The following is an 11,580-nucleotide window of genomic DNA, read 5'->3' as shown; positions in this document are numbered from 1 at the left end:
TACATGTCATTGTTTGGTATATAGTACCTGTGTATATTTGTCCACTCAGTTATTCTTTCAGTTGGTGTGCCTTTATTACATCACTACCATATTTTGGACATAGCATAGGTACTAGCATATTGCCTTGCCCGTAAGAAGCTGCTGTCCAGAAGAGACAGACGAAAGAACAGATCATTGTAATACAGCATGGTATGTTTTAATATGTATAATGATATGAAGCGCTTTAAAGAAGCAAAAAGAGGAAATAAACTCGCTGGGCCTGGCAGAATTAGATAAGACTTCTCAGAGTGGGTGATATTTGAGCTGAGGCTTGAAGCATGGGTAGGAGTTTGCCAGTGGACTGAGGCGCCCAGCTACAGGAAAGCATATGCAAAGGCACAGAGGCATGAAATGGCTGCTGTGCTGGGGACAGTGAGAAATGCAATATGCTGGGATGGGGTGGGGGGTGGGGGGGAGTAATTAGGGCCAGGTGGGCACAGGTGGTACCTGCCTTTCTAACAAGTTGGAACTTTGTCCTCTAGGCATGAGCACTTATTTTAAGTAGTCCCCTTTGTCCAGCTTTAATGTAGTAAATCCTAATAAAGAGGCTGGTGGGTGGGGGCACCTGGCTGGCTCAGTCAGTAGAGCATGAATATTCTTGATCTCAGGGTTGTGAGCTTGAGCCCCACATTGGATGTAGAGTTTACTTAAAAAAAAAAAAAAAAAAAAAAAAAGCCCGGGGGCCTGGGCTGACTCTTGATTTTGGCTCAGGTCATGATTTTGTGGTCATGAGATGGAGCCCTGTGTCAGGCTCTGCACTGAGTGTGGAGCCTGCTTGGGATTCTCTCTTTCTCTCTCTGCCAACTCCCCACTCATTCTGTCTTTCTCCCTCTCTCTCTAAATAAATAAACATTTTTTGAAAAGGGCTGACAGCTCATGCAGTTGAAGGTATCAAGGTACATTATGTGCTTCACACTGGGCTTAGCACAGGGTGAGTACTCAACACGTCTTCGCTCCTGCCCCTTCCCGAGCACGTTTGCACCTGTTTTCTCTTAACAAGCAGCTGCTTCTTACCTGCCCTTCCACAGTGCTTCTAAGTCCCTGGAAGTGAATGATTTCTCATTTCCTGGATGTTAAGTCTAACAAAATCCCATCCTCCTATCTATTATGGGCTCATTGATATGGTCCTTTCGACAACAGTTAAAATGTCTGCTTCAATTTATCTGCTTTCTTTCTCCTGCTAAATTTTTCTCTTTCCATTATGATATATGACCTTTCTGCATATAACTTTACAAAAAATGTCTTTGGTCTATCTATTACTGCCCCTGACATCCTATCATAAGACAGTGTTATAAATGGAGAACTTTCAGGAAGAGCTTCATTTTTAAAAGGGCATCTCTTATATTTGAATGACTACAGGGGTTTCATTGCGAGTAAATGTGCCAGGCGGATACTGCTCTTAATTTTGATGTATTAATAACAGGCACCTAATTCATCCTAGGTCACTGGCATGCAGGGCAAGCATACAAATGGAGGCACATTCCAAGCGTCTAAGTATTTAAAAACTATAAATCAAGCTAACAACTGGTAAGTAAAATTTGCTTTATCTTTCTACATTGATAAATAAACCCTCATAATGACAAAAAAAGAAAAATAAAACATGTTTCAAGCAATAGCTTGTATGTGACAGAAAGTTGGTGAAATACAATTAAATCTAATGATGATTGCACATATCTGAATGTCCTTTTGATGAGCTACTGATTTTTGTGGTAAGGCCAAAAGAGACATACATAATTCATAAATGTTTCTGTAGATCTTTTTCTTTTACTTCAGCAAAATCACTATGTTATCAAGATTTTTGGCAACGATCTAAGGGATTAAGAAAATGAGGGGTGCCTGGGTGGCTCAGTTGTTTAAACATCCCACTCTTGATTTCAGCTCAGGTCACGAACGGCACAGTTCGTGAGTTCGAGCCCGACATGGGGCTCTGCGCTGACAGAGTGGAGCCTGCTGGGGATTCTCTCTCTCCCTCTCCCTCTCCCCCTCCCCCCCCCCTGCTCATGCTCTCTCTCTTTCAAAATAATTAAAAATAATTTTTTTAATGTTTATTTATTTTTAAGAGAGGGAGAGAGAGACAGTGTGAGCAGGGGAGGGGTAGAGAGAGAGGGAGACACAGAATCCCAAGCAGGCTCCAAGCTCTAATCTATCAGCACAGAGCCTGTTACGGGGCTCGAACTCATGAACTGTGAGATCATGACTTGAGCTGAAGTCGGACACCTAACCAACTGAGCCACCCAGGTGCCCCTGCCTCTCACTCAAAATTAGTAAATAAACGTTTAAAAAAAGGAAATATAATTGTGTCCAAATACCGTTTGAATATGCTTACATTCAAGTGCTTATTAAAATAGATATAAACAATAGAAATTAAGTGACTTTTATCTACTAAAAAGTAAACAGCAAATTATTAACAAATACCAACATTTTAATAAAAAATCTTTAAATAAAGATGACATTTTAAATTTATTTTTTTGAAAATTTAAATGCTATTGAATAGTTTAGTAAAAATAAAGCACTTTAAACTCTTGTGTTTGGTGTCCAGTGTAAGGAAATGCTCCATGCCTGTTAGAGCAAATTCACAAGTATGCAAATTTATATTTAATATCGCAAGATGTTCCTTAGCAGTTATGGGCAATTGTGTTGAATACCACCCTAAGTCATGAGAACCTCCAGAACCACAAAGTAGAACATGAAGATGAAACAAGAAAATGGACCTTCAGCCTCCTGGGAGATTACGATCTGTCATGCAAGAACCTAGCGCACTCACAGTATCTCAGGAAAGGTTGACAAGTTAATTCGTTTTCTTTCTCTCCCACCTGTTTGCGCCATTCATAGCCTTCCCACAACCCAAAGCAACGTCTGTCTTTGACTTTGGCAGTGACACAACCCACTAGCCATCCTGGCATTTGTACTCAGGTGCCTTTGTCTCAAGAGCAAAGGACAAGAGAGGTTGGAGAAGCATTTCCCTGGGGCCTGATCAGAGTAGGTACGCAGGTGCTAAGTAACACCCAGGCCAGAAACCCCGCTGACCTGGGTCTAAGGGCAGGCCTGGATATGTCTACACTCTGTGTCTTGGTCCATTTGGGTTGTTATGACAATATCATAGGCTGCAGTTTATAAACAAATTTGTTTTTCGTAGTTTTGGAGGCTGGGAAGTTCAGAGTCAAAGCACCTGCAGACACTAGACACTATGTGTCTAGTGAGGATGCTTCCTAATATGTAGATAGCCCTCCTGCTGCGTCCTCACATGGTAGAAGGGGTGAGGGAGCTCTGTGGAGTCTCTTTCATGAGGAAACTAATCCCTCATCTGATCACCTCCCAAAGGCCCTATCTCCAAATACCATCAAATTAGGGATTACGTTTCAGCTTATGGAAGAATGACAGAATATTCCACTCCAAAATAGGCCTCTTGGGCATAAAGATTATTTTGAGGTGATTATTTTAAGAAACAGCAGATACAGGAGAAGCTCTGAAAATGGAGTAGAAATTAGGCTTTTGTAAGGGAAGTTGACATTTATACAGGAAATCCCAGTTGTAAGGGTGTCTCCCTCTCTGTACGAGGAAGAGAAGGTTGTCTCTAAATCACAAGACTCTTGCCAATGGAGAAGGTGCCTACCCATAATTGGTCTCCCTGACACCCTTTTTTTTTTTTTTTTTTAAATACTTAGTCGAAGATACCATTTAAACCTGAATTCTAAGCCACCTCCTTGAGTGTTACTGATTTTTCTTTGGGTGTCTCCCATGTGTACATGAAGTATACATGTTTAAAAAACTTTTTTTTTTGTTTTTCTCTTGTTAATCTGTATTTTGTTCCAAGGGCCCTAGCCAAGAATTTACAACAATAGAGGAAAAAGATATTTTCCCTCTTCTACAATATGAATTTTGGAGGAGACACAGCCTATAACCCTCTGGGTCTGGAATTTTCTTTATTACAAACCTATTACCTCAGATTTAGGTGATAAATGAGACCTTGGCCTCTTAGGATTGTTTGTAATGGATGAGTGTGTAGGGGAGAATGATGGTGTCATAACATCATGATACTCTGTATTACACATATTTTAAAATGATGTTACTCTTTCTACTACAGGAATTTAATGAATGAGGACGTTTTTGTAAGTACACTGCCCTTCCCACTACCTACCTGACACATAAAATCAAATTAGGCACTATCATTTCTCCACCCTGGTTCCAATATATATTTTATGAATCTTATATTTCATCTGAGCATGAGTCACTGATATAGATTTAGGGCATGATTTTTGTACTACCAGTTATGGTCACCGGGGGAACCATGACTTGGAAGCTTCTTGGTTCCATTTCAGCAGGAGTGGGGATGTCTCTATAGTCTTGCTATGAGATGGGGGGGCGGTTTGAGGGGGTACCTTGGACTGCCTGAGGCACACTAACAGAAAAGTACCTCCCAACCCAGAGTCAAGGTATTTTTTTTTTTTTTTTTTTTGGATCTGAAAAGGGAAAATAGCTGATTAATTCATGCCTCTATATATGATTATGTACATTGAGAAGATTAAACCACATGTTTGAAATTCACAGGGTCCATGTATTGCTTGCCTTTGATGTCCCGGGCTTCTGTTCTGCGGAGTGCCTCCAGCCCCTGATGGGGCTGACTAGCCCATGACCCAGCACCTAACATTTAACATTTGCTATTTGATAGGTTGAGTTGAAAACGAAAGGGTAATATTCAGAGAGAAACTTCAAGGAGGCAGATGGGACTGGAAATTTTAGCAAAACACCGGGACAGGTTTGGGGCTGCCCTTAGGTGACAAAGGGGAAGGCACAAGAACACGTGCATGAACATATCATGTGAACGACTGAAGCACATGCATGTTTGCATATATAATTTATGTTTGAACTGAGTGCTATGTAGGACAGAGAGAGTGGGGAGGATCTGAGTGAGCCCATTGGTCTGAATGTGGAAAGCCCGGGCTTTAGTGAAGAAACTGTCCATCTGCAGACTACTCTTTGGACTGCAGCTCACACTCAGGGGTGTTACAAAATAAATGAAGGCACATTAAAATTATGAAGCATTTAGTTGAGCAAACATCCATTCCAAATGAGCAACACTAAACCGGAAGTGATGAGAGCTCCACTGATAGGAGCTAGGGGCAAGACTTATATAGAACAGGTGCAGAAGCAGGAAAATTATTTGATTGGCTATTATAGCTTAAGCAGTTGCCTCATTTGGGAAAGATTAATTGGCTGTTTGTGATTGGTTGCCTTTAGATTTCAATTTCATAACCTTGAGGCATTTAATAGGCTTAGGTTTTGGTTTGCTTGTGGTAGGCTGCCAAGGCATTAAAGCCACCTCAGTTTAACGGACTCCTTTAATTAATTTAACAGGGAATGGATCCTCTTCATGCAGCAGTCAAGTGAGAAACTGGAGAGTTTCTTGGAAAATACTCCCATCTTCCACCTTCCTTTGAGCCTCCTGCTCTGGTAAAATGTCATGCAAGGAAAGGATGGGGTCTTTGTTTTGACTGGCTAAAGTGGTCTCCTGCTAGGAGCTGAGGGCAAGAATATAAGATTACTTACCAAGATATCTTCCTGGGAGCCCTCTGGTATTATGATCACCTAACCCTTCTGTAAATTGCCTTTAATTCTCTCTGCCAATAGGACTTTCCCAATAAGCCAGGGCAAGTGTGAAGGATAAAGTTGTAAAAACAAATGCAAAACCTATTTTCTAGCCTCTACTTGCTTTGAGGATCCAGATTTGTTTTTTCTTTTATTTTTTTCTTTTGTTTTTAATTTTCCTTATTATTCTTTCTTACAAACCCTTGTGTCCAGGGCTGACTTTCAATAGATCACAGCGAGGGAGCTGCTCTGCTATGTAGGAAACCCCTTCTGCCCAGAAGCAGGTCTTCTATGCATGGCTTAGCACCAGGCTCCCCACAAACCCCCTGTTGCCTGGCAGGTGAGGGGGTGGCCCCCTTCCAGCTGCTCCCCTTTCCCGGGTGGAGGGGCTCTCTGCATTGATCACGATGGGGCACACCCGGGAGGGATGGCTGGGCACCCGCTATCCCTGGCCAACAGAAGTCCCCCAGCACTGCGGGTTATCAATTCTGCTTGGGCCGGATTCTGACTTAGAGGCGTGGAATCACAATCCCACAGATGGTAGCTTTGCCCCAGACAATCCAGATTTAAATGATAGTAATAAATTCTTTGCCTATTGAAAACAATAACAAAATATTTTTAACCTTCTCTATCTTTGTGCTTCCAATCCTTTTGAGTTTGAATTCTCTATACAAACTCATGATTGCTTACACCAGTGTCTGAGTACCCTGTAATTCTTATATCTCTGGGTGTAGTTGTTACAGAAAAGTGATGTCTACCCCCACCCCCCCCCCCCCAAAAAAAAGAAAGAAAAGCGATGTCCAATATGGTGGCCACTAGTAAGCGGCTACTGAGAAGTTGAAATGTGACTGATCTGACTTGAGATGTATTCTAAGTGTAAAATACACAGTGCATCTCAAAAAGGTAGTAGATTCTAAGATAGCTCTCAATAACCCTTGCTTCGCACCTGTATGGAATCCCCTCTTCTTTGAATGTGGGAAGGGCCTGTATCTTCCTTCTAACAGAATATGGCAAAAGTGATGGGATGTCACTTCCACAATTATGTTACATAGATTGTAATTTCCATCTTGCTAGCAGACTATTTCTGTTAACTCTCCTTTGCTGGCTTTGGTGAAGTAACCCACCCTTTGGAGAGGCCTGTCTGGCGAGGAACTCAGGAAAACCTCCAGCTGGCAGCCAGCAGCAAGATGAGCCCCTGAGTCTGGTAGCCCACAAGGAACTAAATCCTGCCAATAATTTTGTGAGCCCGGAAGTGGATACATCCCCATTCAAGCCTCACATGAGACCCCAGTCCTGGCTGACATCTGGATTGCAGTGTCATAAGAGATCTTAAAGCAGAGGACCCACTAAGTTAGGCACAGATTTTCTGACCTACAGAAATTATGAGATAATGTGTTCTGGTAAACTGCTAAGTTTGTAGTAATTTATTGTACTGCAGTAGATAACTAATACAGAACCAAAGAATGTCAACTATCTCATTGTTAATTGTTTAATATTGATTACAGGTTGAAATGATACAGGTTGAATTGATTACAGGTTTTGGAATATATTGGGCCAAATAGAATATTTTACCAAAATTTTACCGACTTTTTTTTTTTTTTTTTTTTACTTTTTTAATGTGGGTACTAGAAAATCTAAATCCGTGGCTTGCATTATATTTACATTGGACAGCACTGGCATAGAACTCCAAGGAGACAAGAACTTCCTGTAGTTTATGCAGCCCAGCATCCTGGAGGGAGTTGGTTGTTACATCCTTAGCATCACCCTGTCACTTCCTGGGGCATGCTACTGAAACAGAAAATAGTCTGTCACTTCTGGAAAAGATTGATTCACCCTTTTTGAAGATGGGGGAAGCTGTTGTATAATTTTTGCCCAGAGGTGAAATCTGCTTAGTCTTCTTACTTTTGGATGCTGCCTTCAGGGTTTAATTTGTTTCCAATTAAGAGCAGGTGGCAGATGCAATTAAAGGGAAGAAAACAATTGCAAATTAAGCACGATTTTTAAAACTTATTTGCAATGGCAGCAACACATTCAGGGAATAAATGCTAATTATTTTGAATTATTTGTTTACTCATTGTGTCATATGTGTGCCATTTACTGATTAATGCTTTACTACTTATGCCACATCCTTTATTGCTAATTAATAAAGCTAAAATGTGGGGTCCCTAGCTGGCTCAGTCAGTAGATCATGTGACTCTTGATCTCAGGATCATGAGTTCAAGCCCTACCTTGGACATGGAGCCTACTTTAAACAAACAAACAAACAACAGGGGCGCCTTGGTGGCTCAGTCAGTTAGGCTTCCGACTTTGGCTTAGGTCATGATGTGCTGACAGCTCAGAGCCTAGAGCCTGCTTTGGATTCTGTGTCTCCCTCTTTCTCTGCCCCTCCCCAGCTCACACTCAGTGTTTCTCTCTCACTCAAAAATAAACATTAAAAAAAAAAAAGAAAAAGAAAAATTAGCTAAAATGCTATGACTAGTGAGTCTGATATACCCCCTCTGGAGGGTCTGATTTCCTCCAGGCCTATGTGCCCACTCCCCAGGAAATTGCTGCTGTCCAGAGCTCTTGATGTGAATGTAGGTTTTTATAACCCTCCAGTGTGCTGGAAAGTAAAATACGTAGGTTGCTGAGAATAGCTAGGAGGTAACCAAGACATTGCGTAGACTAACTAATTGTTGTAACTTTAAACTTAATATATTATATTAATATAATATATATAATATAATTATATGTAATTATATAAATATATTAAGATATTTGTATCTTTTAGAGGAGAGTTTGAGAAATTCAGGGAAGAGTGAGGAGCTTCCTGTAGCAGCACCATTCAACATGTCCTCAGTTATCTTAAGCAAATTAACCAGCAAAACAAAACAAACATCAAAACAGGTTAACAGTTTTGATATTAATTCATTCAAGTAGTTCCCCAAGTGTCTATCAAATACTTCTTCAAACCACATACAGAATTCTCTGGAGAGGAGGGTTTTAAATAAAATATTTTCTTTCTCATTATACTATTGGTGATGCAGTAGAGTCCCTCGTAGATTGGTGCACTTGGCACTGTTTGGCAGTCCTCGCCCTTAATTTGACTCCGGTCAGTCATAAGCATATATGAATGAACCTCACTCAAATGAATCTCTAGTGAGCAGATGCTTTTTTAATATATGAAAAGTGCTAACAATAAAGTGAGAACAAAACAGGATGAGCCTCTCAGCTGATTCAAGGACTTATTAGCTTGATACCCAAAGATATGTGGAAAACTAACAGCTATCATAAATATTCTAATTTCAAAAATGTACTTGAACCAGGATGTGTTGCCCTGTTGAGGCTGAAGGTGATTAGGGGACCAAGTTCACACCTCAGGGCATCATATCTTGTAATAATACTGTGTGTAGTATAACTCCAAGATTGAAGAAGTACTCCAGGATCAGTGGAGGTGGCCTCTAGTACATGTTCAGAGGAGTTAATGTGCCAAACTGTTTTAGCCTTATGTATATGACTGGGTGTTCAGAGAGACCATTAAGCTTCTTGAAGGTGTGATTTCACCCACATTCACCCAGGTTTTCTCATCTGTAATTGTGCACCCCCAAGGAGGATTTCAGGATCTAGAAACATGTTCTGACTATCCCGGAAAATACTGTAATTCTCTGCTTTGAAGCCTGACTGCACTGACATGCTTCTGTATCCTTTCAATAATGGACTCTATTTGATCTAACTGAGTGACATCTTAGTTTAGTGTCTCCTCACCCTGAGCACACTCTTGACATGTCACTTCTGTGGACAGGAAGAATGTATAAAGAACAATTCATAAAAGGAGAATTCCAAATGGTTAATAAATGGCTAAAAGAAAAAGTTTAATCTCAGGGACAATAAAACAAATAAAAATGACATCCCTGTTTATAGCAACACTATCAACAATAGCCAGGGGCACCTGAGTGGCTCTGTCAGTTAAGCATCCAATTCTTGGTGTCAGCTCAGGTCATGATCTCACTGTTCCTGAGTTCAAGCCCTGAGTCGGGCTCTGTGCTGACAGTGCGGAGCCTGCTTGAGATTCTCTCTCTCCCTCTCTGTGCCCCTCCCTTGCTCATGCTCTCTCTCTTTCTTAAAAATTAAATAAGTAAAACTTAAGAAAAAATTTAACAATAGTCAAATTATGGAAAGAGCCCAAATGTCCATCGACCAATGAATGAATTAAAGAAGATGTGGTATATATACACGATGGAATATTACTCGGCAATCAAAATGAATGAAATCATGCCATTTGCAACAACATGGATGGAACTAGAGTGATTATGCTAAATGAAATAAGTCAGAGAAAGACAAATATCATATGATTTCACTTAGATGTGGAATTTAAGAAACAAAACATGAACACGGGGAAGGGAGGGAAAAATAAGATAAAAACAAAGAGGGAGGCAAAACCTAAGAGACTCTTAAATACAGAGAACAAACTGAGGGCTGCGGGAGGAGACCTAGGTAAGGGGATGGGCTAAGAGGGTGATGGGCATTAAGGAGGGCACTTCTTGGGGTGAGCACTGGGTATTATTAGTGATGAATCACTAAATTCTCCTGAAACCAATACTACATTACATGTTAACCAACTTGGATTTAAATTAAAAAAAAAAAAGTCTAAATACATAAATAAACTTAAAAAAAAAGACATCCTTTTCTCTGATGAAATGAAAAAATGTATTTTACATTATAAGTCTCACATTTAGCTTAGGTTTGTGAATTAGGCAATCTCACACACTACTGCTGTAAGTGTAATTTTCCAGAGGACAATTTGGCAGTCTATTTCAAGACCTAAACTCCTACTTTTAGGAATATATCATAAGAAAATAACCAGAAATGAAAACAAAACACATGTATAAGGATGTTTGTAAGGTTATCTATAACAGAAACAAATGTCCAATTAGGAAGACTATTGTACAGTCATGAATAATGTTTTGAAGAATATGTAACGACAAAAGTTTAGTAAAACCTGCCAAAAATATGTTCTGAGATAACACAGATTCAAAGTAACTGCACCTCCCCCCATCAGCTCCCCTTCTCTACTGGGATACACTAAAGTCCTTATCTTCTGGGGTGTGGGGGATGTAGAGGGGAGACAAGGCTGGGTAGGGAAACAACAGGCATCCCTTGTTGGAAAGCAGGGAAGTGGAGAGTTTTGCTCCAGTGTTCTTGTACCTCCAAAAGACTCCAGAAATTACCATCGCTGTCCTGGAAGTCCTGTCAACCCCTGAAGCCAGAATCCTCCCCATCGATATTTGGAGCAGATAAATGCCACCAGGTGCACCAAACTGAAGCCAGGACTTGGGTGGGTTTAGATTTGACTGGCCACCTGCACAGGTCATCCCAATTATTTCATTAACCTTATAGTAATGTGACCTCAGATTTTGTGGCTAAATTCTTTACTGTTTTCCATTGAGTGGAAAAAGCAAGATAGAAAACTTTATGCACCTTTGCTCCTAATTCAGCAAAACAAATAAGTAAACTCTAAATATACAGATATACACAAACAAAAATAAAATATTAAAAAAATTATTAGTGGTTACTTCTGATTAGTGAGCTATGGGTAATTTTAATATCCTTTTTTAAAAATTCAACTATCATTAACATATAGTGTTATATTAGTTTCAGGTGTACAATATAATGGTACTCTATATTATACTTTCCTATATTTTCCAAAAATTTTTTTAAGTTTATTTTGAGAGCGACTGAGTGCACAAGCAGGAGAGGGGCAAAGAGAGAGGGAGGATCCCAAGCAGGCTCCCACACTGTCAGTGCAAAGCCCCCCCCAACACGGGGCTCAAACTGAGGAATCTGAAACTGAGATACTGACCTGAGCCAAAATCAAGAGTCGGACTCTCAGTCGACTGAGTTACCCAGGCACCCTGTATTTTCCAAATTTTTCTATATTGGATATGTATTGAGGATATATATATTTAATATATATAT

This window comes from Panthera uncia (assembly GCF_023721935.1).
Source record: "Panthera uncia isolate 11264 chromosome B2 unlocalized genomic scaffold, Puncia_PCG_1.0 HiC_scaffold_24, whole genome shotgun sequence".
NCBI classification, from domain to species: Eukaryota; Metazoa; Chordata; class Mammalia; order Carnivora; family Felidae; genus Panthera; species Panthera uncia.
Note: the sequence above shows the minus strand (reverse complement) of the source record.